At 42.9% G+C, this 15,727-nt stretch overlaps 1 long non-coding RNA gene across 1 annotated transcript in view; it reads left to right on the plus strand.

Moving 5' to 3' along the window:
* The window catches only part of LOC108521271 (uncharacterized), a 17,103-nt gene extending 5,817 nt beyond the window's left edge, over positions 1-11,286 (plus strand). The window contains exons 2-3 of the long non-coding RNA XR_001883155.1: positions 9,578-9,725; positions 10,482-11,286. This is a non-coding gene — a long non-coding RNA (uncharacterized LOC108521271). The remainder of the gene's footprint in view (positions 1-9,577; positions 9,726-10,481) is intronic.
* The last annotated feature ends 4,441 nt before the right edge of the window (positions 11,287-15,727 follow it).

The following is a 15,727-nucleotide window of genomic DNA, read 5'->3' on the forward strand; positions in this document are numbered from 1 at the left end:
TCTTTCTTTCTTTCTTTCTTTCTTTCTTTCTTTCTTTCTTTCTTTCTTTCTTTCTTTCTTTCCTTCCTTCTTTCTTTCTTTCTTTGAGACAGAGTCTCACTCATTGTTGCCCATGCTGGAGTGCAGTGGCACTACGTCAGCTTACTACAACTTCTGCCTTCCAGGTTCAAGTGGTTCTGCTGCCTCAGCCTCCCAAGTAGCTGGAACTGCAGGCACACGCCACCACGCTCAGCTCATTTTCATATTTTTAGTAGAGATGGGGTTTCACCATGTTGGCTAGGCTGGTCTCGAACCCCTGACCTCAGGTGATCCACCTGCCTCGGCCTCCCAGAGTGCTGGGATTACAGGCATGAGCCACCACGCCTGGCCCAAATTTTTTCTTTTGATAAGGATACCCAGTCATATTGTTATCAGGGACTCACCCTACTCCAGTATTACCTCATCTTAACTAATTATTATATTTGCAACAACTATGTTTCCAAATAGAGTCACATTTTGAGGCACTAGGGTTAGGATTTCAAAACATGAATTTGGGTCAGGAGAACATAATTCAGCCTGTCACAGACCAGCCTCTGGATCATCCTTTTCACATACAAAATGCATTCACCCAAACCCAACACTCCTGGAAGTCTTGATGTATTCTAGTATCAACTCTAAGTTCAAAATCTCTTTTAAATATCATCTAAATGAGGTGTGTGCGACACTCAGTGTGATTCATTCTGGAGCAACATTTTTCTCTAGCTGTGAGCCTATGAAACCAGACAAGTTTACTTGCAAGATAGAAATGTTAGGACAGGTATAGGACAGGCTGCCCATTCCAAAAAGGAGAAATCAGAAGGAAAAGGGGACTCAAAAGTTCTGAGCAGGTTCAAAACCTAGCAGGATAAATTCCATTAGATTTTAAGCTTTGAGAATAACCATCTTTGGCCTGATGCTCTGTCCTCTGAGCTCATTTAAATTATGCAGAAAAATTAATTTGCTCAAAGTCTACTAATTTAAAATATTAATCACATCTAAAAGAAAACACCTTCACAGCAACATCCAGACTGGTGCTTGACCAAGCAAATGAGCACAATAGCCTAGTTTAGTTGACACATAAAATTAACCATTGCAAATACTTTTTAAGAAATTACTAAAATATGTCCAAGATGCAAGAAAGTCAGGAAGAAGCTCTTAAGAGAGAAGGTGAAGACATGTTTTGGCTGCTTGTCTTGGCCTATGTTCCAGAGGGGCAGTACTCAGAGGAGTCATCAACTAAAGATTGTACAAAGCCTAGTTTTAATCTGTCACAATGGTTTAGATTAGAGGAATGCACAGAAAGAACTTCGTGCTTTCGGTTATGACAGAGCCAGAGAATTTTCTCTAGTGTCCAGGGTGAAGAGCAGATGAGGTGACTAGGAAGTCAAGTGAAAATAGTGTGAGGAGTAGCCTGAGAGGTACCAGAATATGCCACCCCAAAATATGCCTCTTTGGCGTATGGATTGTTTTGAGCTCGAGGCCACTGAGAACTAGCAGTCTCAGGAAAACCCTAAAACCAAGGCACATGGTTTTCCTTAATAAAGGAAATTTAGATCTGTAGAGATATCTCCCTTTCTCATACCAGGAAAAGGAGTACTCTTAGCAACTTTTATCAGTGAAGAAGGTACTATTTTAAATCTACATAACAAACCTTACTAAACAACTCTTGTCTACCATACTTTTCCTGGTCACCATCCCATAACTTGCCTCCCCCAGAAGCCTCAAACCCCTTTTCCTGTGTTTTATGTTAAGGTGGTATATAAGCCCGAGTTCTAACCACTCCTTTGGGTTACTCACCTCTAGGTATTTCCATGTGTAATCAGGGTGCACATGTTAATAAACTGCTGCTTGTATTTCTCTTGCTAATCTGTCTTTTGTCAGCCCAATTTATAGGCCCCTGCTGAGGAATCTAGAAGAACAGCAGAAAAAATATTTTTTTTCCTCCCTTGTAAGCTCTAAAAGACAACTGACTGATCTAGGGCTGGGTGTGCTGGGAGGGGGAAAGCCACTCATGACCTCCTAAACGTGTATCAACAGACCAATAGTCTATTGTATTGTATTTGTCTGTCTGTCTATCTATCTATCTATCTATCTATCTATCTATCTATCTATCTATCTATCATCTATCTATCTTCAAGTGCCATGTGTTGGTCTTTTGCAATGATATATCCCCAGCAGGCAGCACAGGACCTTATGCCTAGCAAGTATTCAGGTAAGAGCTACTGAATGAAAATGTCAATGGACTGCACCCAGCTTCCTAAAGCTCAGTGGTGACTATGTGTGTGTGTGTGTGTGTATTTGTGTATTTTTGAAACCATCTCACTCTGTCATCCAGGCTAAAGTGCAGTGGCATGGTCACCACTTACTGCAGCCTCAATCTCCTGGACTCCAGTGATCCTCCCACCTCAGCCTCCTGAGTAGCTGGGACTACAGCCTCATTTTTTATTTTTATTTTTAGTAGAGACAAAGTCTCACTATGTTCTCCAAGCTGGTCTCAAACTCCTGAGCCCAAGTGATCCTCCAGCCTCGGCTTCATCCAAGTGCTGAGATTACAGGAGTGAGCTATTGTGCTGGTCAACAACAACATTTTATAGCAGGGTGAGGAAGATGCAATTAGTTTGTGGAGTGCCGTGAACCTATCTCAAAGCCGTGTTTGTCAAGCCAGCACACTCTTTCCCTAGGTCATGTGGCTGTTTGCACAAGGCTGATAGCTGAAAAGAGGGAGATGTTGAAGAACCCCCTGCCACCCCTTGGCTGCCACAAAAGCCTGGTGGTTGTGTGATCCTACGTTAAGATAAAGTGAGTCGGAGGATGCCAGCCTGCTTTCTTCTGTTCTCAGTCTGTAACCAGAGATCCTAATCTTGATGCAAAGTTGAGGTTCACTTCTGGACATGCTTTATTCTAAAGGGCATGGGGGAAGGAGAAAGGGCACATTCTGAGGAGGAGGGAGGCCTCCAAGAGAAATTCCTTCCTACTGGGCAAGGGCAGCAGCACGTTACCCACTTACATCCTCCTGGAAGCCTTCTGTTTGTCCGTCTGTCTAGGGCCCATCTTGTGTGCACTGAAGGGAGGGACATAGAGCAGGCAGCTTGGGTTTATGATGATATTTCCATGTCAGCCTGTTCGGCACTAACGCACTACACAAAACATACCACACGTGATATTCCTTTCCCTGGTATTGCTAACTTGAAATCTGCGTGGCTCAGGGGCCTCCTGCCTTTGAATAAGATTTGGGAGAGAACCAGACGGCGATCTGAGCCTCTAGCTTTCCATTGACAAGGAGGCAGCTCCAAACTGGGATTACTGATTTCCATTTCAAAACTGCGTTCAATTTAGTTGATTTAAACGACTTGACTTTCCTCTGTGAAATGACTGTGGCACGTGAGCTCAGCCAGTTGCTCTTTGAAAGGCATCAACATGCTCCCTGCAGGGACTGATGGAGCTCCGCCACCCATTGTTTATCTAAAAACAGCGTTTTATTATTGTCGCTCAATTAGTCCAGACAGCGGACACAAATGACTTTCAACAGCTACATCCTGATGCTCTGCATCACACATAAAATGCCAAAGATTGCTCTAATAGCTAGCTAATAAAATCAAAATGTGCCTTTGTTGACTCAAGATTACTCACATCGTCACTCTTTCTACCGAAATCTCTTCTTAATCTAATTACATACAATGTTTCCACTTTAGTAAAAGAACATTAACCTCAATAATCAACAATTCTGTCCTCAATTTATTTATGAGCAAGCAACCAAGATTTTTCTGAACGTAAACTTTGAAGGAGAGTTTATTTTCTATACACAAACTAGCATATTTTTTTCTCTCAAGGTCAAAATATTATTGCCTCTAGGGTTTTTCCTTTCAAGCTTTTTTCTTCCTAAAAATTGCACAATCTGTCATTTCATAGACACCCACGAAAAGCCACTCCTAAGTTTCTCCCTGTTTATACTAACTGCTGTGAAAATGCTATTATACGCAAATATTTCAACTGTTTTGCAAACATATGCTTTCATACACTCATACTCACCACAGGCGCGGTTGCCTGAAATAGGAAAGGCCCTTTGAAAAAGAAACGAAATGCATTGAGCCTCTCAACATTTACCATTTTTCGTTTTTTTTTTTTTTTTTTTTTTTTTTTAGAGGGCGAGCCTTGGGCTCTGTCCACCCAGGCTGGAGTGCTGTGGGCCCCTGATCTGCCAGCTCCCACTGGGCAAGCTGCCCGCCTCCGCGGGTTTACCGCCATTCTCCTGCCTCCAAAGACGCTCATCCGAAGTAGCTGGGACTAGCAGGGCCCGGGCCTGCCACCTCCGCCGCCGGCTAGTTTTTTGTAATTTTTTTTAGTAGAGACGGGGTTCGACGTGTTAGCCAGGATGGTCTTCGATCTCCTGACGCTCCGTGATCCGCCCGTCCTCCGGCCTCCCAAAGTGCTGGGATTACAGGCTTGAGCCACCGCACCGGCCCCATTTACCATTTTTCAATTGCATCTTGGAAGCATGGATGACTTTTAACATTTAGAAATTACATTTGCCAGTGATTGCACTAGAACTTGGTTCTTTGAATGAAAAGATCCCTGACACTCGATTTATACCTCTAATTTAGAGCATGGGAAAAGTTGAGGATCAGAGAAGTGAAGAGACTTAGCTCAGGTGTGTAACCACATGAGGGACTGGGACCCAGGTGTTCTAAGAGCTCCCTGGATGGGTGCAAACACAAAATACAAGAATTGGGGTAGTAAAGACGCCTCCTTATGGTGCGGTCAAGAGGGCCTGGATTCTTCAGTGAGGGTTTAGTTGTTTAGCCGGATTGAAGCTGCGCTTTGTGACTGGCTGCCACCACCCACTCCATTACCTTCATCTCAAAACACACACATGCGCTCTTTGGTAATATAACATTTCTCAAGTTTTCATTTGAGTTTAAGGTTGGACTACATCCAGGCCAAACATAAAGAAAATCTCAAGGCTGGCCCTCCCCTCCTCATAAGCCCTGCCAATTTCCCTCAGGTTTCAGCATAGATGGGGAACCAACGTTACCTCACGTCTCAAGACTCCAACTCTGGGCAGGCTTGGTCTCGCCCCCTCTCTGCACCCTCCTTGGGGTGAGAAGAAAGGGGGTGGTGTTGGCAATGTGACAGGAATTCCTCGTTTTACCCATAAGCAGAGAAATTACAATAAGTCAAGACTGAAGGCCAAAGTCAAGGAACCTGCAATGGCAGAGGTAGGAGCCTGTGAATGAATGTGCATCTGGGAAGCCAGAGCTCTGTCCTCCTGAGCCCACTTCTTCCTTGTTACCTTGGACTGAGCTTCCAGCATTTTATCAGGAGAACCAGAAGCAGGAGGTCATGGCCAAAGAAGTGCCTAAGAGTCAAACAACCTTAACTTTGGTCCACAGCAAAATACATCTGTCACTTAACCAGCTCTAAGCCATTTGGGCACAATTCTTTTTTTAACTAATTAATTAACTTTAGAGACAGCCTTGCTCTGACACCGAGGCTGGAGTGCAGTGGTGTGGCCAAAGCAAACTACAGCCTGGAACTCCTGGGCTCAAGTGATCTTCCCATCTCAGTCCCTTGAGTAACTAGGACTACAGGCATGTGTCACCATGCATGGCTAATTTTTAAAATTTTTTTGTGGAAACAGGGCCTCACTATGTTGTCCAGGCTGGTCTTGAACTTCTGGCCTCAAGCAATCCTCCCACCTCGGCCTTTCAAAGTGTTGGGGTCACAGGTGTGAGCCACCACACCTGGCCATGGGCACATCCCACAATTTTCTTCTAATTATGTTATTCTTACCTCTCAGTGGAACGGACTGCTCTTTGAAAAGCACAAAATGTCCCGTTGATGCAAATCCTTATTTGCCCCAATCTCTTATTTTTGTGGAATGATGATGAGTGCAAAGAAGAGGTAAGAGGCATCTAATGTCTGCAAATGAGTTAGACAAAGAGTACTTTGGCAGGATCACAGGGTTTATTTATTAATTACGAGCTATTACTTAGGGATCATATGTCCTGTGTATGCCTTTAAAAAATTACTTTTTTTTTTTTTAAATCATGCTGTTATACTTCTGGCCCTCAAATTCTTTCAGATTGGTGACAGTTGGTTGGTTTCTCTTCCTTCGCTGCCTGCCCTCACAGGGTGAAATACCTTCCCCAACTGGGGGCTGCCATCCAGCTAGCTGCTTGGCTGGGTGGCAGGCTTCCTTTATTTCCACTGGCTAACGTCTCAACAGTACTGTACTCCAGCTTTTAAAACCTTCCGCAGGAAGCCACACAAATGACCCTCAAAATGTGTGGGTTTTTCTGGAACTCTTCACCTTGAATTTTTAAGCCCTCACCCTCTCTTAAGTTCTGGCCTCTCCTGCTTTCTGAAACCACAAGGCAGTTAGAGATTCTAATCTCACAACACAAGTCACTTTGGCATTCATAGTCAGATGTCACCTGGGGTCACATTTGCCTGTATGTGGTGGAAAGTTCTAAGCAGTTGCAGTTGCTTTTGTGATATGCCAGTTGACTTGGAGAGACAGCCCCAAAACCCAACAGGAAGGTGGGTTTTCTGAGGCATGTTAAAAATATATTTACGTTTGTTTATATGTGAGTGATTATTTTTAGTCTGCGGAAGAGGATTTGACAAGGATCTAGAGGCTCAGTGGGGGCATGGCATAACTAGCGATATTTGTGCCTGGACAAAAGCAATCATTTGGGCTTTTCTTTTGGTTGTTGCCCCACTTTCCTTTCTCCTTGCCAGTCCCACAGTTATGGAGAAGGAGGTAACACTGAGCCCGGGTCTGCTTCTCCATGTAGTTTCTCTGTTCCTCTGCAGACTGCCTGCCACTACCAGCATGCCATTCTTGAGCAGCACATAGTTGAGCTTTTGGCTTCAGGAAGCTCTTTCTTGCTGTTAAGTGGCAAGGCTGTAACTTCAGAAGTCTCTGCCCTGTGGTGCTGTGCTCAGCATGGCCTGGGTGCTCAGTGGCTAGCAACTGTGAGCTCAAGCCTCACCTTGGGGCCATGTGAGCAGGTTGGCTGGACATCTATAATCTAGATAGTTCCTGCTTTGTTGTGGGATCTCCACCCACTGACAGGTGGCCAAGAAGTTTAAAAAGACATGCTGGTTCTTCAGAATCTGGTTTTATGCATTCTTTTCAGATGGAATGACTGGGAAGTAGGGGAGAAAACAGAAAAGCGCACTGGTGCTCTCCTGCAAATGCAGCATCTGCCCCACCTCCATGCAGTCAAGCAAAGCAGAGGGAATGTGAACCAAAAACTTTAAGATGAGGTGAGGGGAAGACCCCAAAGGACCACTGGCTGACACTAACTCTGGGACCAATGGCAGGGCCCACAGCATTGACAAATCAATGGTGACCGCTCACAGCCTTTGGTACTTGTGTACCATGGATTGCATCAGTGGAGTTTCTCTTACAGATAAATGTACCCACTCTGTATATGACTGACCCAAAGCAATGACTTGCCAGAGCTGCCATAGCAAAATACCACACACAGTGTGTCTTAAACAACAGAATTTTATTCTCTCACACTCTTGGAGGCGAGAAGTCCGAGATCAAGGTGGCAATTTCATTCCTGGTGAGGGCTCTCTTCCTGATTTGCAGACAGCTGGCTTCTGGCTGTGTCTTCACATGGCCTTTCCTCTGAGTGTGCATGAAAAGAGACAGGGGGAGACATCCCTGGTGTCTCCTCCTGTCTTTACGAGGCCACCAGTCCAATTGGATTAGGGGTCCACCCTTGTGATCCCACTTAACCTTAATTACCTCCTAAAGGCCTATCTCCAAATAGAGTCACATTGAGGGGTTAAGACTTGAACGTACGAATTTAGTGGGGACACAGTTCAGTCCATAGCAAGTCCAGACAATATATAGCTGACTCACTTAGTGTTTGGACCATTCCCCTTACAAGCCCTTTATTATTTTCATGTACCCAGGTCCAGCTGTGCTCAAGCAGCAGCTGTATCTCTTTATCAGAGAGCTGCCGTCGGTCCAGAAACTATTTTGATAGTGCAATAATGAAGATTGACTTCCTTCTAGAAATGACAGTCTTTAACTGGTGAATGACAGGTGAGAGGAGGTGTAAATACTCCAGCTTCCTTGGTCCCTGGCCAGGACAGCAGTGACAGTACACAGGAAGATCTGGAGAGACGATAAGTCACATCTCAGCATTTCCTTTCCTGAGGCTTTGCTCAGTGTTGCATCTTGTCCCGGCATCCTCCTTTACTTCTGGGGCCCACTTCTCACCAGTTTTTCCTGGCGATATTCCTTAAATGAATCACTCAGGGTCTGCTTCTGGGGAGTCCAACCTCAGACAACACAAGACCCAAGTGGAAATATTAGTTCCAACACCCAGAATCAACCCAGCATCCCCTCAGCTTCGAAGATTTCTCAACATTTTGAGGTTCAGGCTTCCTAGGTCATTTCATAAAGATTCTCAGAGTGAAATAATCTATAATCCTGTTACACAAGCATAATAGGCAAGCGTTTTTCCACTCTATGGGGTCTTCTAGAAGATTCCAGCTCAAAGTCAGTACCAAGGCCCTAAGGAAAATTCTGCTTCCTCAGTCTTAATTCGGAACAACCTAGGCCTTGGCCAAAACTTGCAACCAACACACCCACAAATCATATCGTGTTCCCCTCTCCCTGTAGCCGAGCAAATACCAAAGTCAACTGGGGCTTTATATAGCATTCACCAACTTTGGAAAACTTTTCAAAAACTGTTTTAATTTCTTTCTTATTGTCTCCTCAGAGTCTGGTAATTCTGGAAAGAGGCCTGTAGATTGCCACTTGGGGAGTCCAGCAGAAAACTAATCCTGCAACTCCAGAAAGCTGGACAGTAACCCTGCTTTTTCCTTTACTGGGAGCTGTCAGCTCTCTCCTTCCGCTTGACCCTTGGAGCCTTGGGATTGGCTCCTATTGCTCTGCAGAGTGGGCTGCATTGGACACAGTGCAAAGAGTAAAACCAATGATTCAAATGGGGAGAACTGCAGTTACTCGAGCTTCTCCTGCCTTCTATTTACATAAACTTCAAGAACATCTAGTTTAGGGGAAGCATTCACATTTGATTCAACATGACACACTCCTCAGGAAACTTTCCACAGTGCCCACATCACTAGAGCCTGGACTTGCTATGATCACCATGGCTCTTGGGCCAACTCTGGGAACATTCCAAAGATACAAGCTTGGGCCAGAAGCCTAGAGAGAAATACCCAGAAGTCCTACAGGTTATTCCATCTCAATACACACTTCTCAAACAAGGGCTTGTAGGAAGGCAGATACGACTGGAAAGGAGGTCTCAGGAAAGCTCTCCAAGTCCCATTTCTTAGTCTTAGCTTCCCCTGTTGAAGGTACTGATGGCTTTGGAATGGTGGACTGGGACCTGGATTTTCATGTACAGTTTAGTTTCTACAGAGGGTGCTTCCCAAGCTTTGCGAAGGAAAGGAGAAGCTCTGTGGGAAGGAAAAAGATGGAAGCGGGGAGAGGAAAGGAGAAGCAGTCAGTAGCAAGGTTTACCTTGTGTAGGTCACGACTTATTCAAGTTTTCCTGGACATGCGTTTTAGGGCCTTGTTTTCACCGTCAACGCACAGATCTGAGGGCGGCCTAGTGAGCACATTCCCCTGCCTCCCCCCACCGCAGGAGTGTTTGTGTTGGAGGAGGGAGTGTTAAATTCCAACCTCAGTACAACTCTTGAAGACTCTGCCAGTTCAGGTATGGCAAACAACAAAATGTGTTTTTGCTTTTCTTTTCTCTTTCCTTTCTTGCCAATCAGAGTGAATGGATTCTGAGCTTTCATTGGTGTTTAAATTAATTTTTGATGAAAAAATAAAGTTGGTGGCGGGGGAGTGGGAGTTAAAATTACAGCCTGCTCTATAAAGGCAAAGTAATTTCTGGAGGGTCATGAGCTGCCACTGGCAAGCGTGGCCTGGAGTTAGGAACAATGTACTTGCTGTTTCAGGAGCAAATCCAGGCTGGAGTAGGCTCTCTCCACATAACTCCGGATTGGATTTATTTCTGGATTCATGCAGGCCTCTCTGGCAGCTGATGGACAAGCTAGGGCTGTATGAGTATTGGCCTGTCATTGGCCTAGACTTTTTTCTTTAGTCCTGAGGCCACAGCATTTCATGTGGACTTATGATTCCAGTGAGAGAGGAAGAGTAGAGAAGAAACTGGCGTGGCCCCTTGGCTCCTTTATTACCTACGATAGTGCTTGGCGTGCCATAGGTGCTCATCGTGTGCATGTTGAGTAAAGAACTTACCCAAGCAGCCCTATTCTCTAAGTCGTTCACTGAGGAGGTGAAAGTAAGATACAGGGGGTGCTATTAAATGAGAGAAACATACAAGGATCTTCTTAACTTCTCTCTTCCTAAACCTAAATATTAGATATGCCATTGAGCTTTGTGAGAAAGGGGATGAAAGAAGCATTACTTGAAGTGAGTAATCCATGCTTGATTGCCTCTACTCTAGGGGCAAGAAACCAGTTGGGTGTTGTGCATAAGAACGTGGACCCTGCGGCCAGACTGCTTGGATCAGTGTCCTCCCTCCACCACTTTGTAGCCATCTGACCTCGGGCAAGTTCCTTCACTTCTCTATGCCTGGGCTCCTCATTTATAAACTGGTGATATGAACAGAGCCTATGTTCTAGGATTGCTGTGACACTTACACAGAAATAAGTCAACATATATATAGCACACAGAACAATGCTAGGCACACAGCAGTTCTATTTATGGTCTTCCTCCTTCCTCCTCTTCCTCATCCTCCTCTTCCTCCTCCTCTTCTTACTTTATGCCATTCTACCAGATAAACACTATTTTATTTATTTTATAATATAGGAACTGATTCTAAACTACATTAAATAATTTGTTTAAGGTCGAGCATCTAGTGAGTGCTGGGCACTGTGTTGGAGCTTCAGTCTGTCTGACTTCAAGGCCTGTGCTCCTTTCAAGGTGAGGTGTCTGACACATCCCCTTCTTGCCATCCTGGTGGCATCCTCTCAACCACCAAAGCTTACGAAAACACGCCACTCAGGTTAGCTTCCACCGGACACTGACAGAGGAGCAATTATACCTGTGCCAAGGAAAGTTCTCAATGCCAATAAGGGTTCTGGCTACTGTGGTATACTTAGAGGAAATGAATTTAGGAAGTTTTAATTAAGATTTCAAGGACGAGAAGAGGAAATATGAAGGAGATGGAATAAATATTCTTCGACTTTGATTGAGAGGGTCGAAATGCCCTTTCGCTGTCTCATGAAGATTGAAGTTCTAGGATTCAGGAATAGAATTCTTTGCTATTGGGTATTAAAAAGCAATAGAGCTCCAAATATATGCAATCAATTCAACCCATCTTTAGGGAAACCTAAATCTAAGCTGCCTAGTATAGAGAACCACTTGTCCTGTGAGTAAAACCACTTTTACAAGACTTAACAGAGAATAGGAGCAGGAAAGAGACCAACGTAAGGCAGTTGCTAGAGAACAGAATTGCTTTACAGTTCTGATTTCATAACCTCATTTTCCTGACCTGATAGTTCTGAGATGAACTTCTCTGGGTGTATCTAGAATCTGTCTCTTCTGTGAGGTGGTCACCAGGCTTGGTGACCTTTTAAGTTTAATGTATTAGAGCCAGCTGGGTCTTTGAGCCAGTGTAAGGAGACCGTGTGAACACTTGTAAGCCATGTTTCTTTGTCTAGTAGTGTTTCAGTGCTACCTAAGCATCTGTACAGCTATTGTGTCTGACCTGCTCTGGCGATTGAAACATGTAGTTGGAACAGGAGGCAGTGTTTTTTTTTTTTTTTCTTTTTCTCCAATAGATTTCTAAAACCTTTAAATGAAGTATTGCATATATACAGAGAATTATATAGATCATAAGTATATAGTCCAATGAGCTATCATAAAATGAATGTACCTGTGAAAGTGCCACTCAGGTTAAAAAATAGAGCATTATCAACTCCCAAGAAACCCAGTGAATATTCCAATTTATCATGCTCTTCCTTCTCTCCAAAGGTTACCACTGTTCTGACTTATAATGCCATGGGTTAGTTTTACTTATATTTGTATTTGAGTCACATATAATTAGAATCATACATTCTGTATTCTTTCAGTTCTGGCTACTTTCACTTACTGTTACATTTGAAAGTTTCAGTAGATTTGCATGTAAAAGGAGTTCATGTATTTTTATTGCTGAATAGTTTTCCATTCTATAAATATACTTTGAGTTATTTACCCATTTAACTGTCCATTTCATGGTTATTTAGGTTGTTTAAAATTTGAGGTTATTATGAATAATGCTGCCACGAACATTCTTATACATGTCTTTTGTGTATATTTCTGTGGGAGTACATATCTGCAAGTGGAATTGCTGAGTCAGAAAGTATGCATATAGTACTCAGCATTAGAGGAAACTTGCCAAAGAGTTTTCCAAAGTGGAAATGTGCCAGTTTACGCTTCCATCAACAGTGTGTATGTTCAAAATCCTTGCTAACATTTGGTATTGTCAGTCTTCTAAATTATAATCGTTCCAGTAGGTGTGTAGTGGCATGTCATTGTGGTTTTAATTTTTATTTTCCTGAAGACTGATAAAGTTGAGTACCTTTGAAAATGTTAATTGGCAATTGGCTACCTTTAGTGAAGTGTCTGAACATGGCATTGGGTTATTTGTCTTCCTTATTGATTTGTAGTTTTTATATATTCTAGACATGCATTATATGTGTTGCAAATAATTTCTCCCACTATATCGATTGCCTCTTCAGTACTTTAGTGGTATTTTGGGGTGAACAGAACGTCTTAAAATTAAAGGACCGCAATGTATCTTTGCCTTTGTGATTAGGATATTTTGTGACTATTTAAAAATCTTCTTCCAAGATCATAAAGATATTCTCCCATGTTAACTTCTAGAACAGGGGTTGGCAAACTATGGACTGTGATCCAAATCCATTCTGCCAACTGTTTTTGTAAATAAAGTTTTATTGGGATACAGTCATGCTCATTCATTTACACATCACCCATGACTACTTTTGTGCTACAACAGACCTTATGGCACACAAAGCCCAGAATGTTTATTCTCTGACTCTTTACAGAAAAAGTTTGCCAAACCCTCTAGAAGATTTATTGTTTTGCTTTTCACATTTGGAATTGATATTTGTGTATAGTGTGCGGTAGGGATCAAGATTTTTTCCATATGAATATGTAATTGAACCAGTGTCATTTATTAAGGGATTATCCTTTCCCCATGATTCCCTATGTCGTAAATCAAATCAAGTATACATATATGCATGGATCTGTTTCCAGATTTTCAATTCTTTTTATTGGTCCATTTTTCTATCCCATGACAAATGCCACTCTGTTTTACTTGGTGCACTTTTAAAAGTGAGTCATGATATCCTCCCACTTCATTTTTCTTCAAGATTGTCTCTGTTACTGTTAAGACTTGACATACCTATATTAGTTTTCGAATTAGCCTGCCAATTTCCTCAAAACACCTTCCTGGGATTTAGACTGGCATTATATTGATTCTGTAGATCAATTTGGAGAGGTTTGACTTATTTACAGAGATGAGATCCTTCCAGTTCAAAAAAGTGATGTATTTTTTAATTTATTTAGGTCTTCTTCAATTTCTTTCAATAATATTTAGACCTGACTTTGATATCCTGTGCATATTTTTAATTGGTTTATCTCTAGGTATCTTTGATGCTATGATAATTTATGTCCACACTAGCTTCTGTGTAAAAGAAAAAAATGACTAACTAGTCACCTACTGATATGGTTTAGCTCTGTGTCCCCATCCAAATCGCATGGCAGATTGCAATTCCCAGTGTTGGAGGAGGGGCCTGGTGGGAGGTGATTGGATCCTGGGGACAAATTTTCCCCTTGCTATTCTCATGACAGTGAGTTCTCGGGTGATCTAGTTGTTTAGAAGGGTGTAGCACTTCCCCCTTCTTTCTCTTCCTCCTTCTCTGGCCATGTAAGATGCGCCTCCTTCTTCTTCATCTTCCATTGATGATGGTCAGTTTCCTGAGGCCTCCCCAGCCATGCTTCCGTGCAGGCTGCAGAATCAGGAGTGAATTAAACCTCTTTTCTTTGTAAATTACCCAGTCTGAGGTAGTTCTTTATAGCAATGTGAGAACAGACTAATACACCCAGCAAATGCCATGCCGTAGTGGAAATATTGTGGAGACCTAAAACAATATTACATGTTCTAAGAAATAATAATTGTTGGGTGGTAAAGGGAAATGACAAGCCTGGCAGGAAAAAATAATCACACACAGCACATGTATATACACATACTCACTTAAGTGTCTGTGTCTTCCATGAGTTGAGAATGCGTACTGGTATTGGCTCATGTGGCCTTGTGCTCTTAAGACTCTATGACAGAATGGAAAGAGTGTTAGTGGAATGTCAGGACTCCTGGATCCTAAGCTTGGTTCTTCACAAACTAGTTGTGAAATTTCAGGCAAAGCTCTACTTAACCTCCTTAGATCTCAGTTTTACACCTCTAAAATAGAGTTGGCTCTAACATTGACTTATAAATAAGGAAAAGGAACCCTTTTGTTCCTGGTGAGTTTTGACATAGGGATATCCTGGGTATGATTTGGGGGGTCTGCCTGCCAAGAGATTTCTTAAAGAAAAGCTATCTCCCCACTAGTTTGTGAATGCTTAGTAATTCTTTGACAGAAAAAATGTCTCTGAGAGAGGGGATCCCCTGAGGTGAACAAGCAGAGGAATAACAGATCCAAGAAGAGATCACAAGGATCAGGCACAGGTGTCTTACCCGAAGTACGTTCCAGAGGTGGAGAAAGTTCAGGAAAAAGCATAGAGGCAGAAGCTGGCAGTGCCCATGCAGGGACTTCCCTTTGAATCATGAAAGTTTCATAGAAGAGATGAATTAGGATTCTGCCTTAAAAGTCTTTAAAGAAAGAGTTACAATCAATGGACAAAAAGTGATGCCATTTCTCTTTGTGTTTAACAGTGATGATGAGGATTGGGTGGAGCAGCAAAAACTGTTTGTCAGAATTCATGGTCCTCCTCACCTAGTAAAATATTCACCCTGGAATCTTTCCTGATCTTTGATCCCTGATCCCTGCTGCCCAATCAGAGACTCCATTCCCAGCACACCCCTGCATCTGGGTTGGGTCAGTAGAATATATAAAATTGGTATTTGTTACTTCTGAACCACGACCATTAAGAAGCATGTGTGCCTTCTCCATCTTTTTTTTCTCTTTATATGGCTAGAACCTAACTCCCAGCTCACAGGAGACAGTGGAGCCACAATATGTAAGGAGCCTGCCTAAGCTTTGTGCTGCTATAACAGAATACCTGGGACTGGGTAATTAATTGAGAGCAGAAATTTATTTTTCACAGTTCTGGAGGCTGGAAAGTCCAAGATCAATGCACCAGTGTGTTAACTGCTTGGTGAGGGTCTAGTCTTTGCTTCCAGGATGGTGCCTTCAATGCTGCAACCCCTGGGGGGAAGAAGAGATGTATCCTCACATGGTAGATAGCAGAAGGGCAAAAAGGGATAAACTTCCTCTATCAAGACCTATTATAAGGACACCTAATCTGATTCATGAGAGTAGAGACCTTATGGCCTAATCACCTCTTAAAGGCCCTACCTTTGAATACTATCACATTGGCAACACTCGAATTTTGGATGGGACACATTCAAGCCATAGCAGAGCCTCAATCCTTGAGTTATCTCATTGAGGAAAGTGATGTGCCCAC

The sequence above is a fragment of the Rhinopithecus bieti genome, unplaced genomic scaffold (genome assembly GCF_001698545.2).
Source record: "Rhinopithecus bieti isolate Rb0 unplaced genomic scaffold, ASM169854v2 scaffold_58852, whole genome shotgun sequence".
Classification (NCBI taxonomy): Eukaryota; Metazoa; Chordata; class Mammalia; order Primates; family Cercopithecidae; genus Rhinopithecus; species Rhinopithecus bieti.